This window comes from Pristiophorus japonicus, chromosome 28 (assembly GCF_044704955.1).
Source record: "Pristiophorus japonicus isolate sPriJap1 chromosome 28, sPriJap1.hap1, whole genome shotgun sequence".
In the NCBI taxonomy this organism is placed as follows: Eukaryota; Metazoa; Chordata; class Chondrichthyes; family Pristiophoridae; genus Pristiophorus; species Pristiophorus japonicus.
In genome coordinates, this window is record NC_092004.1 from 4,623,364 (window position 1) to 4,646,078 (window position 22,715).

The window sequence follows — 22,715 nt, forward strand, 5'->3', positions numbered from 1 at the left end:
ACCAGAAACTGACCAACCGACCACAGTCTGACCTAGAAACCAGAAACTGTCCAACTGTTCAAAAACTGACCGAGACAATCCGAAACTGACTAACTGACCACAGTCAGACTAACCGCAATCTGAACGAGAAACCAGTAACTGACCTACTGACCACAGTCTGAATTAGGAACCAGAAACTGACCAACTGACCACAGTCTGACCTAGAAACCAGAAACTGACCAACTGACTTCAGTCTGACCTAGAAACCAGAAAATAACCAACTGACCAGAATCCGACAGAGACAACTTGCAACTGACCAACTGACCACATTCTGATCTACAAAGCAGAAACTGACCAACTGACCACAGTCTGACCTAGAATCCAGAAACTGACCATCTGACCTCAGTCTGACATAAAACCAGAAACTGACCAACTGACCACAGTCTGACATTTAACGACAACCTTTCCAACTACCCACAGTCTGACCTAGAAACCAGAAACTGTCTATTGGGCAAAACTGACCGAGACAATCCGAAACTGGCTAACTGACCACAGTCAGACCGAGAAACCAGCAACTGACAAACTGACCACATTCTGATCTACAAAGCAGAAACTGACCAACTGACCACAGTCTGAACTAGAAACCAGAAACTGACCAACTGACCACAGTCTGACCTATCAACCAGAAACTGACCAACTGACCACAATCTGAACTAGGAACCAGAAACTGACAAACTGTACACAGTCTGACCAAGAAACAAGATACTGACAAACTGACCACAGTCTGACCTTGGAACCAGAAACTGACCAACTGACCACAGTCTGACCTCGAAATCAGAAACTGACCAACCGACCACTGTCTGACCTAGAAACCAGAAACTGTCCAACTGGCCAAAAACTAACCGAGACAATCCAAAACTGACTAACTGACCACAGTCAGACCTAGAAACCAGTAACTGACAAACTGACCACATTCTGATCTGCAAAGCAGAAACTGACCAACTGACCACAGTCTGACCTAGAAACCAGAATCTGACCAACTGACCACAGTCTGACCTATGAACGAGAAACTGACCAACTAACCGCAGTCTGAACGAGAAACCAGTAACTGACCTGCTGATCACAGTCTGAATTAGGAACCAGAAACTGACCAACTGACCACAGTCTGACCTACAAACCAGAAACTGACCAACTGACCACAGTCTGACCTAGAAAACAGAAACTGACCAATTGACCAGAGTCTGACATTGGAACCAGAAACTGACCAACTGACCACAGTCTGACCTCGAAACCAGAAACTGAACAACTAACCACAGTCTGATCTAGCAACCAGAAATATTCCAACTGACCAAAAACTGACCGAGACAATCCGAAACTGACCAACTGACCACAGCCTGAACTAGAAAGCAGAAACTGAGTAACTGACCACAGTCTGATCGAGAAAGCAGAAACTGACCAACTGACCACATTCTGATCTCGAAAGCAGAAACTGACCAATTGACCACAGTCTGACCTTGGAACCAGAAACCGACCAACCGACCACAGTCTGACCTAGAAAGCAGAAACTGTCCAACTGGCCAAAAACTGACCGAGACAATCCGAAACTGGCTAACTGACCACAGTCAGACCTAGAAACCAGTAACTGACAAACTGACCACATTCTGAGCTACAAAGCAGAAACTGACCAACTGACCACAGTCTGACCTAGAAACCAGAAACTGACCAACTGACCTCAGTCTGACCTATAAACCAGAAACTGACCAACTAACCGCAGTCTGAACGAGAAACCAGAAACTGACCAACTGACCACAGTCTGAACTAGGAACCAGAAACTGACCAACTGACCACAGTCTGACCTAGAAACCAGAAACTGACAAACTGACCACAGTCTGATCTAGAAATCAGAAACTGACCAACTGACCACAGTCTGACCTCGAAACCAGAAACTGACCAACTGACCAGAGTCTTACCTAGAAAACAGAAACTGACCAATTGACCACAGTCTGACCTTGGAACCAGAAACTGACCAACTGACCACAGTCTGACCTCGAAACCAGAAACTGACCAACCGACCACAGTCTGACCAAGAAACCAGAAACTGTCCAAATTGCCAAAAACTGACCGAGACAATCCGAAACTGACTAACTGACCATAGTCAGACCTAGAAACCAGTAACTGACAAACTGACCACATTCTGAGCTACAAAGCAGAAACTGACCAACTGACCACAGTCTGACCTAGAATCCAGAAACTGACCAACTGACCACAGTCTGACGTATAAACCAGAAACTGACCAACTAACCGCAGTCTGAACGAGAAACCAGTAACTGACCAACAGACCACAGTCTGAACTAGGAACCAGAAACTGACCAACTGACTTCAGTCTGACCGAGACAAACCGAAACTGACCAACTGACCACAGTCTGACCGAGAAACCAGAAACTGACGGAACTGACAACAGTCTGATCAAGTAACCAGCAACTGACCAATGGACTACAGGCTGAGCTCGCAACCAAAAAGTAACAAACTGCACAAAGACTGATCTAGCAATCGGCAACTGACGAACTGTCCAAAGACTGACCTAGAACCAGCAACTGACCAACTGCCCACAGTCTGAAGTAGGAACCTGAAACTGACCAACTGACTACAGTATGACCTAGAAAACTGAAACTGACCAACTGAACACAGTCTGACCTTGGAACCAGAAACTGACCAACTGACCACAGTCTGACCTCGAAACCAGAAACTGTCCAACTGACCAAGAACTGAACGAGACAATCCGAAACTGTCTAACTGACACAGTCAGACATAGAAACCAGTAACTGACAAACTGACCACATTCTGATCTACAAAGCAGAAACTGACCAACTGACCACAGTCTGACCTAGAAACCAGAAACTGACCAACAGACCACAGTCTGACCTATAAACCAGAAACTGACCAACTAACCGCAGTCTGAACGAGAAACCAGTAACTGCCCTACTGACCACAGTCTGAATTAGGAACCAGAAACTGACCAACTGACCACAGTCTGACCTAGAAACCAGAAACTGACCAACTAAATTCAGTCTGACCTAGAAACCAGAAACTAACCAACTGACCAGAATCCGACAGAGACGACTTGCAACTGACCAACTGACCACATTCTGATCTACAAAGCAGAAACTGACCAACTGACCACAGTCTGACCTAGAAACCAGAAACTGACCATCTGACCTCAGTCTGACATAAAACCAGAAACTGACCAACTGACCACAGTCTGACATTTAACCACAACCTTTCCAACTACCCACAGTCTGACCTAGAAACCAGAAACTGTCTATTGGCCAAAAACTGACCGAGACAATCCGAAACTGGCTAACTGACCACAGTCTGACCTATCAACCAGAAACTGACCAACTGACCACAATCTGAACTAGGAACCAGAAACTGACAAACTGACCACAGTCTGACCTAGAAACAAGAAACTGACAAACTGACCACAGCCTGACCTAGAAAGCAGAAACTGACCAACTGACCACAGTCTGACCTCGAAAACAGAAACTGACCAACTGACCACAGTCTGACCTTAAAAACAGAAACTGACCAATTGACCACAGTCTGACCTTGGAACCAGAAACTGACCAACTGACCACAGTCTGACCTCGAAACCAGAAACTGACCAACCGACCACTGTCTGACCTAGAAACCAGAAACTGTCCAACTGGCCAAAAACTAACCGAGACAATCCAATACTGACTAACTGACCACAGTCAGACCTAGAAACCAGTAACTGACAAACTGACCACATGCTGATCTGCAAAGCAGAAACTGACCAACTGACCACAGTCTGACCTAGAAACCAGAAACTGACCAACTGACCACAGTCTGACCTATAAACGAGAAACTGACCAACTAACCGCAGTCTGAACGAGAAACCAGTAACTGACCTGCTGACCACAGTCTGAATTAGGAACCAGAAACTGACCAACTGACCACAGTCTGACCTACAAACCAGAAACTGACCAACTGACCACAGTCTGACCTAGAAAACAGAAACTGACCAATTGACCAGAGTCTGACATTGGAACCAGAAACTGACCAACTGACCACAGTCTGACCTCGAAACCAGAAACTGAACAACTAACCACAGTCTGATCTAGCAACCAGAAATATTCCAACTGACCAAAAACTGACCGAGACAATCCGAAACTGACCAACTGACCACAGCCTGAACTAGAAAGCAGAAACTGAGTAACTTACCACAGTCTGATCGAGAAAGCAGAAACTGACCAACTGTCCACATTCTGATCTCGAAAGCAGAAACTGACCAATTGACCACAGTCTGACCTTGGAACCAGAAACTGACCAACCGACCACAGTCTGACCTAGAAAGCAGAAACTGTCCAACTGGCCAAAAACTGACCGAGACAACCGAAACTGGCTAACTGACCACAGTCAGACCTAGAAACCAGTAACTGACAAACTGACCACATTCTGAGCTACAAAGCAGAAACTGACCAACTGACCACAGTCTGACCTAGAAACCAGAAACTGACCAACTGACCTCAGTCTGACATATAAACCAGAAACTGACCAACTGACCGCAGTCTGAACGAGAAACCAGAAACTAACCAACTGACCACAGTCTGAACTAGGAACCAGAAACTGACCAACAGACCACAGTCTGACCTAGAAACCAGAAACTGACAAACTGACCACAGTCTGATCTAGAAATCAGAAACTGACCAACTGACCACAGTCTGACCTCGAAACCAGAAACTGACCAACTGACCAGAGTCTTACCTAGAAAACAGAAACTGACCAATTGTCCACAGTCTGACCTTGGAACCAGAAACTGACCAACTGACCACAGTCTGACCTCGAAACCAGAAACTGACCAACCGACCACAGTCTGACCAAGAAACCAGAAACTGTCCAAATTGCCAAAAACTGACCGAGACACTCCGAAACTGACTAACTGACCATAGTCAGACCTAGAAACCAGTAACTGACAAACTGACCACATTCTGAGCTACAAAGCAGAAACTGACCAACTGACCACAGTCTGACCTAGAATCCAGAAACTGACCAACTGACCACAGTCTGACCTATAAACCAGAAACTGACCAACTAACCGCAGTCTGAACGAGAAACCAGTAACTGACCAACAGACCACAGTCTGAACTAGGCACCAGAAACTGACCAACTGACCACAGTCTGACCTAGAAACCAGAAACTGACAAACTGACCACAGTCTGATATAGAAAGCAGAAACTGACCAACTGACCACAGTCTGACCTCGAAACCAGAAACTGACCAACTGACCACAGTCTGACGTAGAAAACAGAAACTGAACAACTCACCACAGTCTGATCTAGCAACCAGAAACTGCCCAACTGAACAAAAACTGACCGAGACAATCCGAAACTGACCAACTGCCCACAGCCTGAACTATAATCTAGAAACTGACTAATTGACCACAGTCTGATCGAGAAAGCAGAAACTGACCAACTGGCCACATTATGAACTAGAAACCAGAAACTGACCAACTGACCACAGTCTGATCTTGGAACCAGAAACTGACCAACTGACCACAGTCTGACCTTGAAACCAGAAAATGACCAACCGACCACAGCCTGACCTAGAAACCAGAAACTGTCCAACTGGCCAAAAATTGACCGAGACAATCCGAAACTGACTAACTGACGCAAGTCAGACCTAGAAACCAGAAACTGACAAACTGACCACATTCTGATCTACAAAGCAGAAACTGACCAACTGACCACAGTCTGACCGAGAAACCAGAAACTGACCAACTGACCACAGTCTGACCTAGAAACCATAAACTGACAAACTGACCACATTCTGACCTAGAAAACAGAAACTGACCAACTGACCACAGTCTGACCTCGAAAACAGAAACTGACCAACTGACCACAGTCTGACCTTAAAAACAGAAACTGACCAATTGACCACAGTCTGACCTTGGAACCAGAAACTGACCAACTGACCACAGTCTGACCTCGAAACCAGAAACTGACCAACCGACCACTGTCTGACCTAGAAACCAGAAACTGTCCAACTGGCCAAAAACTAACCGAGACAATCCAATACTGACTAACTGACCACAGTCAGACCTAGAAACCAGTAACTGACAAACTGACCACATGCTGATCTGCAAAGCAGAAACTGACCAACTGACCACAGTCTGACCTAGAAACCAGAAACTGACCAACTGACCACAGTCTGACCTATAAACGAGAAACTGACCAACTAACCGCAGTCTGAACGAGAAACCAGTAACTGACCTGCTGACCACAGTCTGAATTAGGAACCAGAAACTGACCAACTGACCACAGTCTGACCTACAAACCAGAAACTGACCAACTGACCACAGTCTGACCTAGAAAACAGAAACTGACCAATTGACCAGAGTCTGACATTGGAACCAGAAACTGACCAACTGACCACAGTCTGACCTCGAAACCAGAAACTGAACAACTAACCACAGTCTGATCTAGCAACCAGAAATATTCCAACTGACCAAAAACTGACCGAGACAATCCGAAACTGACCAACTGACCACAGCCTGAACTAGAAAGCAGAAACTGAGTAACTGACCACAGTCTGATCGAGAAAGCAGAAACTGACCAACTGTCCACATTCTGATCTCGAAAGCAGAAACTGACCAATTGACCACAGTCTGACCTTGGAACCAGAAACTGACCAACCGACCACAGTCTGACCTAGAAAGCAGAAACTGTCCAACTGGCCAAAAACTGACCGAGACAACCGAAACTGGCTAACTGACCACAGTCAGACCTAGAAACCAGTAACTGACAAACTGACCACATTCTGAGCTACAAAGCAGAAACTGACCAACTGACCACAGTCTGACCTAGAAACCAGAAACTGACCAACTGACCTCAGTCTGACATATAAACCAGAAACTGACCAACTGACCGCAGTCTGAACGAGAAACCAGAAACTGACCAACTGACCACAGTCTGAACTAGGAACCAGAAACTGACCAACAGACCACAGTCTGACCTAGAAACCAGAAACTGACAAACTGACCACAGTCTGATCTAGAAATCAGAAACTGACCAACTGACCACAGTCTGACCTCGAAACCAGAAACTGACCAACTGACCAGAGTCTTACCTAGAAAACAGAAACTGACCAATTGTCCACAGTCTGACCTTGGAACCAGAAACTGACCAACTGACCACAGTCTGACCTCGAAACCAGAAACTGACCAACCGACCACAGTCTGACCAAGAAACCAGAAACTGTCCAAATTGCCAAAAACTGACCGAGACACTCCGAAACTGACTAACTGACCATAGTCAGACCTAGAAACCAGTAACTGACAAACTGACCACATTCTGAGCTACAAAGCAGAAACTGACCAACTGACCACAGTCTGACCTAGAATCCAGAAACTGACCAACTGACCACAGTCTGACCTATAAACCAGAAACTGACCAACTAACCGCAGTCTGAACGAGAAACCAGTAACTGACCAACAGACCACAGTCTGAACTAGGCACCAGAAACTGACCAACTGACCACAGTCTGACCTAGAAACCAGAAACTGACAAACTGACCACAGTCTGATATAGAAAGCAGAAACTGACCAACTGACCACAGTCTGACCTCGAAACCAGAAACTGACCAACTGACCACAGTCTGACGTAGAAAACAGAAACTGAACAACTCACCACAGTCTGATCTAGCAACCAGAAACTGCCCAACTGAACAAAAACTGACCGAGACAATCCGAAACTGACCAACTGCCCACAGCCTGAACTATAATCTAGAAACTGACTAATTGACCACAGTCTGATCGAGAAAGCAGAAACTGACCAACTGGCCACATTATGAACTAGAAACCAGAAACTGACCAACTGACCACAGTCTGATCTTGGAACCAGAAACTGACCAACTGACCACAGTCTGACCTTGAAACCAGAAAATGACCAACCGACCACAGCCTGACCTAGAAACCAGAAACTGTCCAACTGGCCAAAAATTGACCGAGACAATCCGAAACTGACTAACTGACGCAAGTCAGACCTAGAAACCAGAAACTGACAAACTGACCACATTCTGATCTACAAAGCAGAAACTGACCAACTGACCACAGTCTGACCGAGAAACCAGAAACTGACCAACTGACCACAGTCTGACCTAGAAACCATAAACTGACAAACTGACCACATTCTGACCTAGAAAACAGAAACTGACCAATTGACCACAGTCTGACCTTGGAACAAGAAACTGACCAACTGACCACAGTCTGACCTCGAAACCAGAAACTGACCAACCGCCCACAGTCTGACCTAGAACCAGAAACTGTCTATTGGCCAAAAACTGACCGAGACAATCCGAAACTGACTAACTGACCACAGTCAGACCTAGAAACCAGTAACTGACAAACTTACCACATTCTGATCTACAAAGCAGAAACTGACCAACTAACCACAGTCTGACCTAGAAATCAGAAACTGACCAACTGACCGCAGTCTGACCTATAAACCAGAAACTGACCAACTAAACGCAATCTGAATGAGAAACCAGTAACTGATCTACTGACCACAGTCTGAACTAGGAACCGGAAACTGATCAACTGACCACAGTCTGACCTAGAAACCAGAAACTGACAAACTGACCACAGTCTGATCTAGTAAGCAGAAACTGACCAACTGACCACAGTCTGACCTCAAAACCAGAAATTGACCAACTGACCACAGTCTGATCTAGAAACCAGAAACTGTCCAACTTGCCAAAAACTGACCGAGACAATCCGAACCTGACTAACTGAGGAGAATCATACCTAGAAACCAGTAACTGACAAACTGACCACATTCTGATCTGCAAAGCAGAAACTGACCAACTGACCACAGTCTGACCGAGAAACCAGAAACTGACCATCTGACCTCAGTCTGACATAAAACCAGAAACTGACCAACTGACCACAGTCTGACATTTAACCACAAACTTTCCAACTACCCTCAGTCTGATCTAGAAACCAGAAACTGTCTATTGGCCAAAAACTGACCGAGACAATCCGAAACTGGCTCACTGACCACAGTCAGACCGAGAAACCAGTAACTGACAAACTGACCACATTCTGATCTACAAAGCAGAAACTGACCAACTGACCACAGTCTGACCTAGAAACCAGAAACTGACCAACTGACCACAGTCTGACCTTTCAACCAGAAACTGACCAACTAATCGCAGTCTGAACGAGAAACCAGTAACTGACCAACTGACCACAGTCTGACCTAGAATCCAGAAACTGACCAACTGACCACAGTCTGACCTAGAAACCAGAAACTGACCAATTGACCAGAGTCTGACCTTGGAATCAGAAGCTGACCAGCTGACCACAGTATGACCTCGAAACCAGAAACTGACCAACCGATCACAATCTGACCTAGAAACCAGAAACTGTCCAACTGTCCAAAAACTGACCGAGACAATCCGAAACTGACTAACTGACCACAGTAAGACCTAGAAACCAGTAACTGACAAACTGACCACATTCTGATCTACAAAGCAGAAACTGACCAACTGACCACAGTCTGACCAAGAAACCAGAAACTGACCAACTGACCACAGTCTGACCTATAAACCAGCAACTGACCAACTAACCGCAATCTGAACGAGAAACCAGTAACTGACCAACTGACCACAGTCTAATCTAGGAACCAGAAACTGACCAACTGACCACAGATTGAACTATATACCAGAAACTGTCCAAGTGACCACAGTCTGACCTAGAAAGCAGAAACTGTCAAACTGACCACAGTCTGATCTAGAAAGCAGAAACTGAACAGCTGACCACAGTCTGATCTAGAAAGCAGAAACTGACCAACTGACCACAGTCTGACCTCGAACCAGAAATTGACCAACTGACCACAGTCTGACCTAGAAACCAGAAACTGTCCAACTTGCCAAAAACTGACCGAGACAGTCCGAACCTGACTAACTGACCAGAATCATACCTAGAAACCAGTAACTGGCAAACTGACCACATTCTGATCTACAAAGCAGAAACTGACCAACTGACTACAGTATGACCTAGAAAACTGAAACTGACCAACTGAACACAGTCTGACCTTGGAACCAGAAACTGACCAACTGACCACAGTCTGACCTCGAAACCAGAAACTGACTTTTGGCCAAAAACTGACCGAGACAATCCGAAACTGGCTAACTGACCACAGTCAGACCTAGAAACCAGTAACTGACAAACTGACCAAATTCTGATCTACAAAGCAGAAACTGACCAACTGACCACAGTCTGACCTTTAAACCAGAAACTGACCAACTAAACGCAGTCTGAACGAGAAACCAGTAACTGACCAAATGACCACAGTCTGATCTAGGAACCAGAATCTGATCAACTGACCACAGTCTGATCTAGAAAGCAGAAACTGACCAACTGACCACAGTCTGACCTCGAAACCAGAAACTGACCAACTGACCACAGTTTGGCCTAGAAAACAGAAACTGACCAATTGACCAGAGTCTGACCTTGGAATCAGAAGCTGACCAGCTGACCACAGTATGACCTCGAAACCAGAAACTGACCAACCGACCACAATCTGACCTAGAAACCAGAAACTGTCCAACTGTCCAAAAACTGACCGAGACAATCCGAAACTGACTAACTGACCACAGTCAGACCTAGAAACCTGTAACTGACAAATTGACAACATTCTGATCGAAAAAGCAGAAACTGACCAACTGACCACAGTCTGACCTAGAAACCAGAAACTGACCAACTAACCGCAGTCTGAACTGACCACAGTCTAAACTAGCAACCAGCAACTGACCAACTGACCATAGTCTGACATGGAAAAATGATACTGACCAACTGACCATATTCTGAGCTAGAAACCATAACTGATCAACTGATCGCAGTCTGAATTAGGAACCAGAAACTGACCAACTGACTTCAGTCTGACCGAGACAAACCAAAACTGACCAACTGACCACAGTCTGACCGAGAAACCAGAAACTGACGGAACTGACAACAGTCTGATCAAGTAACCAGCAACTGACCAATGGACTACAGGCTGAGCTCGTAATCAAAAAGCAACAAACTGCACAAAGACTGATATAGCAATCGGCAACTGACGAACTGTCCAAAGACTGACCTAGAACCAGCAACTGACCAACTGCCCACATTCTGAAGTCGGAACCTGAAACTGACCAACTGACTACAGTATGACCTAGAAAACAGAAACTGAGCAACTGACCACAGTCTGACCTTGGAACCAGAAACTGACCAACTGACCACAGTCTGTCCTCGAAACCAGAAACTGTTCAACTGACCAAAAACTGACCGAGACAACCCGAAACTGACTAACTGACACAGTCAGACCTAGAAACCAGTAACTGGCAAACTGACCACATTCTGATCTACAAAGCAGAAACTGACCAACTGACCACAGTCTGAATTACGAACCAGAAACTGACCAACTGACCACAGTCTGACCTAGAAACCAGAAACTGACCAACTGACTTCAGTCTGACCTAGAAACCAGAAACTAACCAACTGACCAGAATCTGACAGAGACAACTTGCAACTGACCAACTGACCACATTCTGATCTACAAAGCAGAAACTGACCAACTGACCACAGTCTGACCTAGAAACCAGAAACTGACCATCTGACCTCAGTCTGACATAAAACCAGAAACTGACCAACTGACCGCAGTCTGACATTTAACCACAACCTTTCCAACTACCCACAGTCTGACCTAGAAACCAGAAACTGTCTATAGGCCAAAAACTGACCGAGACAATCCGAAACTGGCTCAATGACCACAGTCAGACCGAGAAACCAGTAACTGACAAACTGACCACATTCTGATCTACAAAGCAGAAACTGACCAACTGACCACAGTCTGACCTAGAAACCAGAAACTGACCAACTGACCACAGTCTGACCTAGAAACCAGAAACTGACCAACAGACCACAGTCTGACCTAAAAAGCAGAAACTGACCAACTGACCATAGTCTGACCTCGAAAACAGAAACTGACCAACTGACCACAGTCTGACCGAGAAAACAGAAACTGAGCAATTGACCACAGTCTGACCTTGGAACCAGAAACTGACCAACTGACCAGAGACTGACCTCGAAACCAGAAACTGACCAACCGACCACAGTCTGACCTAGAAACCAGAAACTGTCCAACTGGCCAAAAACTGACCGAGACAATCCGAAACTGACTAACTGACCACAGTCAGACCTAGAAACCAGTAACTGACAAACTGACCACATTCTGATCTACAAAGCAGAAACTGACCAACTGACCACAGTCTGACCTAGAAACGAGAAACTGACCAACTGACCACAGTCTGACCTATAAACCAGAAACTGACCAACTAACCGCAATCTGAACGAGAAACCAGTAACTGACCAACTGACCACAGTCTAATCTAGGAACCAGAAACTGACCAACTGACCACAGATTGAACTATATACCAGAAACTGTCCAAGTGACCACAGTCTGACCTAGAAAGCAGAAACTGACAAACTGACCACAGTCTGATCTAGAAAGCAGAAACTGAACAGCTGACCACAGTCTGATCTAGAAAGCAGAAACTGACCATCTTACCACAGTCTGACCTCGAACCAGAAATTGACCAACTGACCACAGTCTGACCTAGAAACCAGAAACTGTCCAACTTGCCAAAAGCTGACCGAGACAGTCCGAACCTGACTAACTGACCAGAATCATACCTAGAAACCAGTAACTGGCAAACTGACCACATTCTGATCTACAAAGCAGAAACTGACCAAATGACCACAGTCTGACCTAGAAACCAGAAACTGACCATCTGACCTCAGTCTGACATAAAACCAGAATCTGACCAACTGACCACAGTCTGACATTTAACCACAACCTCTCCAACTACCAACAGTCTGACCTAGAAACCAGAAACTGACTTTTGGCCAAAAACTGACCGAGACAATCCGAAACTGGCTAACTGACCACAGTCAGACCGAGAAACCAGTAACTGACAAACTGACCAAATTCTGATCTACAAAGCAGAAACTGACCAACTGACCACAGTCTGACCTTTAAACCAGAAACTGACCAACTAAACGCTGTCTGAACGAGAAACCAGTAACTGACCAAATGACCACAGTCTGATCTAGGAACCAGAATCTGATCAACTGACCACAGTCTGATCTAGAAAGCAGAAACTGACCAACTGACCACAGTCTGATCTCGAAACCAGAAACTGACCAACTGACCACAGTCTGGCCTAGAAAACAGAAACTGACCAATTGACCACAGTCTGACCTTGGAATCAGAAACTGACCAGCTGACCACAGTCTGACCTCGAAACCAGAAACTGACCAACCGACCACAATCTGACCTAGAAACCAGAAACTGTCCAACTGTCCAAAAACTGACCGAGACAATCCGAAACTGACCAACTGACCACAGTCTGACCTAGAAAACAGAAACTGAGCAATTGACCACAGTCTGACCTTGGAACCAGAAACTGACCAACTGACCAGAGACTGACCTCGAAACCAGAAACTGACCAACCGACCACAGTCTGACCTAGAAACCAGAAACTGTCCAACTGGCCAAAAACTGACCGAGACAATCCGAAAGTGACTAACTGACCACAGTCAGACCTAGAAACCAGTAACTGACAAACTGACCACATTCTGATCTACAAAGCAGAAACTGACCAACTGACCACAGTCTGACCTAGAAACCAGAAACTGACCAACTGACCACAGTCTGACCTATAAACCAGAAATTGACCAACTAACCGCAGTCTGAACGAGAAACCAGAAACTGACCAACTGACCACAGTCTGAACTAGGAACCAGAAACTGACCAACTGACCACAGTCTGACCTAGAAAGCAGAAACTGTCAAACTGACCACAGTCTGATCAAGAAAGCAGAAACTGAACAGCTGACCACAGGCTGACCTGGAAAACAGAAACTGACAAACTGATCACAGTCTGATCTAGAAAGCAGAAACTGACCAACTGACCACAGTCTGACCTCGAAACCATAAATTGACCAACTGACCACAGTCTGACCTAGAAACCAGAAACTGTCCAACTTGCCAAAAACTGACCGAAACAGTCCGAACCTGACTAACTGACCAGAATCATACCTAGAAACCAGTAACTGACAAACTGACCACATTCTGATCTACAAAGCAGAAACTGACCAAATGACCACAGTCTGACCTAGAAACCAGAAACTGACCATCTGACCTCAGTCTGACATAAAACCAGAAACTGACCAACTGACCACAGTCTGACATTTAACCACAACCTTTCCAAATACCCACAGTCTGACCTAGAAACCGGAAACTGTCTTTTGGCCAAAAACTGACCGAGACAATCCGAAACTGGCTAACTGACCACAGTCTGACCTAGAAAGCAGAAACTGACCAACTGACCACAGTCTGACCTCGAAAGCAGAAACTGACCAACTGACCACAGTCTGACCTTAAAAACAGAAACTGACCAATTGACCACAGTCTGAACTTGGAACCAGAAACTGACCAACTGACCACAGTCTGACCTCGAAACCAGAAACTGACCAACCGACCACTGTCTGACCTAGAAACCAGAAACTGTCCAACAGGCCAAAAACTAACCGAGACAATCCAAAACTGACTAACTGACCACAGTTAGACCTAGAAACCAGTAACTGACAAACTGACCACATTCTGATCTGCAAAGCAGAAACTGACCAGCTGACCACAGTCTGACGTAGAAACCAGAAACTGACCAACTGACCACAGTCTGACCTATAAACGAGAAACTGACCAACTAACCGCAGTCTGAACGAGAAACCAGTAACTGACCTGCTGACCACAGTCTGAATTAGGAACCAGAAACTGACCAACTGACCACATTCTGACATAGAAACCAGAAACTGACAAACTGACCACAGTCTGATCTAGAAAGCAGAAACTGACCAACTGACCACAGTCTGACCTCGAAACCAGAAACTGACCAACTGACCACAGTCTGACCTAGAAAACAGAAACTGACCAATTGACCAGAGTCTGACCTTGGAACCAGAAACTGACCAACTGACCACAGTCTGACCTCGAAACCAGAAACTGAACAACTAACCACAGTCTGATCGAGCAACCAGAAATATTCCAACTGACCAAAAACTGACCGAGACAATCCGAAACTGACCAACTGACCACAGCCTGAACTAGAAAGCAGAAACTGAGTAACTGACCACAGTCTGATCGAGAAAGCAGAAACTGACCAACTGACCACATTCTGACTTTGAAGCAGAAACTGACCAATTGACCACAGTCTGACCTTGGAACCAGAAACTGACCAACTGACCACAGTCTGACCTCGAAACCAGAAACTGACCAATCGACCATGTCTGACCTAGAAACCAGAAACGGTCCAACTGGCCAAAAACTAACCGAGACAATCCAAAACTGACTAACTGACCACAGTTAGACCTAGAAACCAGTAACTGACAAACTGACCACATTCTGATCTGCAAAGCAGAAACTGACCAGCTGACCACAGTCTGACGTAGAAACCAGAAACTGACCAACTGACCACAGTCTGACCTATAAACGAGAAACTGACCAACTAACCGCAGTCTGAACGAGAAACCAGTAACTGACCTGCTGAACACAGTCTGAATTAGGAACCAGAAACTGACCAACTGACCACATTCTGACCTAGAAACCAGAAACTGACAAACTGACCACAGTCTGATCTAGAAAGCAGAAACTGACCAACTGACCACAGTTTGACCTCGAAACCAGAAACTGACCAACTGACCTCAGTCTGACCTAGAAAACAGAAACTGACCAATTGACCAGAGTCTGACCTTGGAACCAGAAACTGACCAACTGACCACAGTCTGACCTCGAAACCAGAAACTGAACAAATAACCACAGTCTGATCGAGCAACCAGAAATATTCCAACTGACCAAAAACTGACCGAGACAATCCGAAACTGACCAACTGACCACAGCCTGAACTAGAAAGCAGAAACTGAGTAACTGACCACAGTCTGATCGAGAAAGCAGAAACTGACCAACTGACCACATTCTGACTTTGAAGCAGAAACTGACCAATTGACCACAGTGTGACCTTGGAAGCAGAAACTGACCAACCGACCACAGTCTGACCTATAAACCAGAAACTGTCCAACTGGCCAAAAACTGACCGAGACAATTCGAAACTGGCTAACTGACCACAGTCAGACCTAGAAACCAGCAACTGACAAACTGACCACATTCTGATCTACAAAGCAGAAACTGACCAACTGACCACAGTCAGACCTAGAAACCAGTAACTGACAAACTGACCAAATTCTGATCTACAAAGCAGAAACTGACCAACTGACCACAGTCTGACCTTTAAACCAGAAACTGACCAACTAAACGCAGTCTGAACGAGAAACCAGTAACTGACCAAATGACCACAGTCTGATCGAGAAAGCAGAAACTGACCAACTGACCACATTCTGACTTTGAAGCAGAAACTGACCAATTGACCACAGTCTGACCTTGGAAGCAGAAACTGACCAACTGACCACAGTCTGACCTATAAAGGAGAAACTGACCAACTAACCGCAGTCTGAACGAGAAACCAGTAACTGACCTGCTGACCACAGTCTGAATTAGGAACCAGAAACTGACCAACTGACCACAGTCTGACCTCGAAACCAGAAACTGACCAACTGACCACAGTCTGACCTAGAAAACAGAAACTGACCAATTGACCAGAGTCTGACCTTGGAACCAGAAACTGACCAACTGACCACAGTCTGACCTCGAAACCAGAAACTGAACAACTAACCACAGTCTGATCGAGCAACCAGAAATATTCCAACTGACCAAAAACTGACCGAGACAATCCGAAACTGACCAACTGACCACAGCCTGAACTAGAAAGCAGAAACTGAGTAACTGACCACAGTCTGATCGAGAAAGCAGAAACTGACCAACTGACCACATTCTGACTTTGAAGCAGAAACTGACCAATTGACCACAGTCTGTCCTTGGAAGCAGAAACTGACCAACCGACCACAGTCTGAACTAGAAACCAGAAACTGTCCAACTGGCCAAAAACTGACCGAGACAATCCGAAACTGGCTAACTGACCACAGTCAGACCTAGAAACCAGTAACTGACAAACTGACCACATTCTGATCTACAAAGCAGAAACTGACCAACTGACCACAGTTTGACCTAGAAAACAGAAACTGACCAACTGACCACAGTCTGACCTATAATCCAGAAACTGACCAACTAACCGCAATCTGAACGAGAAACCAGAAAATGACCAACTGACCACAGTCTGAACTCGGAACCAGAAACTGACCAACTGACCACTGTCTGACCGAGAAACCAGAAACTGACAAACTGACCACAGTCTGATCTAGAAATCAGAAACTGACCAACTGACCACAGTCTGACCTCGAAACCAGAAACTGACCAACTGACCACAGTCTGACCTAGAAAACAGAAACTGAACAATTGACCACAGTCTGACCTTGGAACCAGAAACTGACCAACTGACCACAGTCTGACGTCGAAACCAGAAACTGACCATTCGACCACAGTCTGACCTCGAAACCAGAAACTGTCCAAATTGCCAAAAACTGACCGAGACAATCCGAAACTGACTAACTGACCATAGTCAGACCTAGAAACCAGTAACTGACAAAATGACCACATTCTAAGCTACAAAGCAGAAACTAACCAACTGACCACAGTCTGACCTAGAATCCAGAAACTGACCAACTGACCACAGTCTGACCAATAAACCAGAAACTGACCAACTAACCGCAGTCTGAACGAGAAACCAGTAACTGACCAACAGACCACAGTCTGAACTAGTAACCAGAAACTGACCAACTGACCACAGTCTGACCTAGAAACCAGAAACTGACAAACTGACCACAGTCTGATATAGAAAGCAGAAACTGACCAACTGACCACAGTCTGACCTAGAAAACAGAAACTGAACAACTAACCACAGTCTGATCTAGCAACCAGAAACTGCCCAACTGAACAAAAACTGACCGAGACAATCCGAAACTGACCAACTGCCCATAGGCTGAACTAGAAACTAGAAACTGACTAACTGACGACAGTCTGATCGAGAAAGCAGAAACTGACCAACTGGCCACATTCTGAACTAGAAACGAGAAACTGACCAACTGACCACAGTCTGAATTTGGAACCAGAAACTGACCATCTGACCACAGTCTGACCTCTAAACCAGAAACTGACCAACCGCTAACAGTCTGACCTCGAACCAGAAACTGTCTATTGGCCAAAAACTGACCGAGACAATCCGAAACTGACTAACTGACCACAGTCAGACCTAGAAACCAGTAACTGACAAACTTACCACATTCTGATCTACAAAGCAGAAACTGACCAACTAACCACAGTCTGACCTAGAAATCAGAAACTGACCAACTGACCGCAGTCTAACCTATAAACCAGAAACTGACCAACTAACCCCAATCTGAATGAGAAACCAGTAACTGACCTGCTGACCGCAGTCTGAACTAGGAACCGGAAACTGATCAACTGACCACAGTCTGACCTAGAAACCAGAAACTGACAAACTGACCACATTCTGATCTACAAAGCAGAAACTGACCAACTGACCACAGTCTGACCTCGAAACCAGAAACTAGAACAACTAACCACAGTCTGATCGAGCAACCAGAAATATTCCAACTGACCAAAAACTGACCGAGACAATCCGAAACTGACCAACTGACCACAGCCTGAACTAGAAAGCAGAAACTGAGTAACTGACCACAGTCTGATCGAGAAAGCAGAAACTGACCAACTGACCACATTCTGACTAGGAAGCAGAAACTGACCAATTGACCACAGTCTGACCTTGGAACCTGAAACTGACCAACCGACCACAGTCTGAACTAGAAACCAGAAACTGTCCAACTGGCCAAAAACTGACCGAGACAATCTGAAACTGGCTAACTGACCACAGTCAGACCTAGAAACCAGTAACTGACAAACTGACCACATTCTGATCTACAAAGCAGAAACTGACCAACTGACCACAGTCTGACCTAGAAACCAGAAACTGACCAACTGACCACAGTCTGACCTATAAACCAGAAACTGACCAATTAACCGCAGTCTGAACGAGAAACCAGAAATTGACCAACTGACCACAGTCTGAACTAGGAACCAGAAACTGACCAACTGACCACTGTCTGACCTAGAAACCAGAAACTGACAAACTGACCACAGTCTGATCTAGAAATCAGAAACTGACCAACTGACCACAGTCTGACCTCGAAACCAGAAACTGACCAACTGATCACAGTCTGACCTAGAAAACAGAAACTGACCAATTGACCACAGTCTGACCTTGGAACCAGAAATTGACCAACTGACCACAGTCTGACCTCGAAACCAGAAACTGACCAACCGACCACAGTCTGACCTAGAAACCAGAAACTGTCCAACTTGCCAAAAACTGACCGAGACAATCCGAAACTGACTAACTGACCACGTCAGACCTAGAAACCAGAAACTGACAAACTGACCAAATTCTGATCTACAAAGCAGAAACTGACCAACTGACCACAGTCTGACCTAGAAAACAGAAACTGAACAACTAACCACAGTCTGATCTAGCAACCAGAAACTGCCCAACTTAACAAAAACTGACCGAGACAATCCGAAACTGAACAACTGCCCACAGGCTGAACTAGAAACTAGAAACTGACTAACTGACCACAGTCTGATCGAGAAAGCAGAAACTGACCAACTGGCCACATTCTGAACTAGAAACCAGAAACTGACCAACTGACCACAGTCTGACCTTGGAACCAGAAACTGACCATCTGACCACAGTCTGACCTCTAAACCAGAAACTGACCAACCGCCCACAGTCTGACCTCGAACCAGAAACTGTCTATTGGCCAAAAACTGACCGAGACAATCCGAAACTGACTAACTGACCACAGTCAGACCTAGAAACCAGTATCTGACAAACTTACCACATTCTGATCTACAAAGCAGAAACTGACCAACTAACAACAGTCTGACCTAGAAATCAGAAACTGACCAACTGACCGCAGTCTGACCTAGAAACCAGAATCTGACCAACCTACCATAGTCTGACCTATAAACCAGAAACTGACCAACTAACCGCAGTCTGAACGAGAAACCAGAAACTGACCAACTGACCACAGTGTGAACTAGGAACCAGAAACTGACCAACTGACCACAGTCTGACCTAGAAACCAGAAACTGACAAACTGACCACAGTCTGATCTAGAAAGCAGAAACTGACCCACTAAACGGAGTCTGAACGAGAAACCAGTAACTGACCAACTGACCACAGTCCAAACTAGGAACCAGAAACTGACAAACTGACGACAGTCTGATCCAGAAAGCAGAAATTGACCAACTGACCACAGTCTGACCTAGAAACCAGAAACTGACCATCTGACCTCAGTCTGATAAAAAAACAGAAACTGACCAACTGACCACAGTCTGACAATTAACCACAACCTGTCCAAGTACCCACAGTCTGCACTAGAAGCCAGAAACTGACCAACTAACGACAGTCTGACCGAGAAAACAGAAACTGACCAACTGAACACAGTCTGATCTAGCAACCAGAAACTGACCACAGTCTGAGCTCGAAACCGTAACTGACCAACTGATCGCAGTCTGAATTAGGAACCAGAAACTGGCCAACCGAATTCAGTCTGACCTAGAAACCAGAAGCTAACCAACTGACCAGAGTCTGACCGAGACAACTTGCAACTGACCAACTGACCACAGTCTGACCGAGACAAACCGAAACTGACCAACTGACCACAGTCTGACCGAGAAACCAGAAACTGACGGTACTGACCACAGTCTGATCAAGTAACCAGCAACTGACCAATGGACTACAGGATGAGCTCGCAACCAAAAAGTAACAAACTGCACAGAGACTGATCTAGCAATCGGCAACTGACGAACTGTCCACAGACTGACCTAGAACCAGCAACTGACCAACTGAACACAGTCGGACCTTGGAACCTGAAACTGACCAACTGACCACAGTCTGACATCGAAACCAGAAACTGTCCAACTTGCCAAAAACTGACCGAGACAATCCGAAACTGACTAACTGACCACGTCAGACCTAGAAACCAGAAACTGACAAACTGACCAAATTCTGATCTACAAAGCAGAAACTGACCAACTGACCACAGTCTGACCTTGGAACCAGAAACTGACCATCTGACCACAGTCTGACCTCTAAACCAGAAACTGACCAACCGCCCACAGTCTGACCTCGAACCAGAAACTGTCTATTGGCCAAAAACTGACCGAGACAATCCGAAACTGACTAACTGACCACAGTCAGACCTAGAAACCAGTAACTGACAAACTTACCACATTCTGATCTACAAAGCAGAAACTGACCAACTAACCACAGTCTGACCTAGAAATCAGAAACTGACCAACTGACCGCAGTCTGACCTATAAACCAGAAACTGACCAACTAACCCCAATCTGAATGAGAAACCAGTAACTGACCTGCTGACCACAGTCTGAACTAGGAACCGGAAACTGATCAACTGACCACAGTCTGACCTAGAAACCAGAAACTGACAAACTGACCACAGTCTGATCTAGAAAGCAGAAACTGACCCACGAAACGGAGTCTGAACGAGAAACCAGTAACTGACCAACTGACCACAGTCCAAACTAGGAACCAGAAACTGACAAACTGACGACAGTCTGATCTAGAAAGCAGAAATTGACCAACTGACCACAGTCTGACCTAGAAACCAGAAACTGACCATCTGACCTCAGTCTGATAAAAAAACAGAAACTGACCAACTGACCACAGTCTGACAATTAACCACAACCTGTCCAAGTACCCACAGTCTGCACTAGAAGCCAGAAACTGACCAACTAACGACAGTCTAACCGAGAAAACAGAAACTGACCAACTGAACACAGTCTGATCTAGCAACCAGAAACTGACCACAGTCTGAGCTCGAAACCGTAACTGACCAACTGATCGCAGTCTGAATTAGGAACCAGAAACTGACCAACCGACTACAGTCTGACCTAGAAACCAGAAGCTAACCAACTGCCAAAGTCTGACCGAGACAACTTGCAACTAAACAACTGACCACAGTCTGACCGAGACAAACCGAAACTGACCAACTGACCACAGTCTGACCGAGAAACCAGAAACTGACGGAACTGACCACAGTCTGATCAAGTAACCAGCAACTGACCAATGGACTAGAGGATGAGCTCGCAACCAAAAAGTAACAAACTGCACAGAGACTGATCGAGCAATCGGCAACTGACGAACTGTCCACAGACTGACCTAGAACCAGCAACTGACCAACTGACCACAGTCGGACCTTGGAACCTGAAACTGACCAACTAACCACAGTCTGACATCGAAACCAGAAACTGTCCAACTTGCCAAAAACTGACCGAGACAATCCGAAACTGACTAACTGACCACGTCAGACCTAGAAACCAGAAACTGACAAACTGACCAAATTCTGATCTACAAAGCAGAAACTGACCAACTGACCACAGTCTGACCTCGAAACCAGAAACTGACCAACCGACCACAGTCTGACCTAGAAACCAGAAACTGTCCAAATTGCCAAAAACTGACCGAGACAATCCGAAACTGACTAACTGACCATAGTCAGACCTAGAA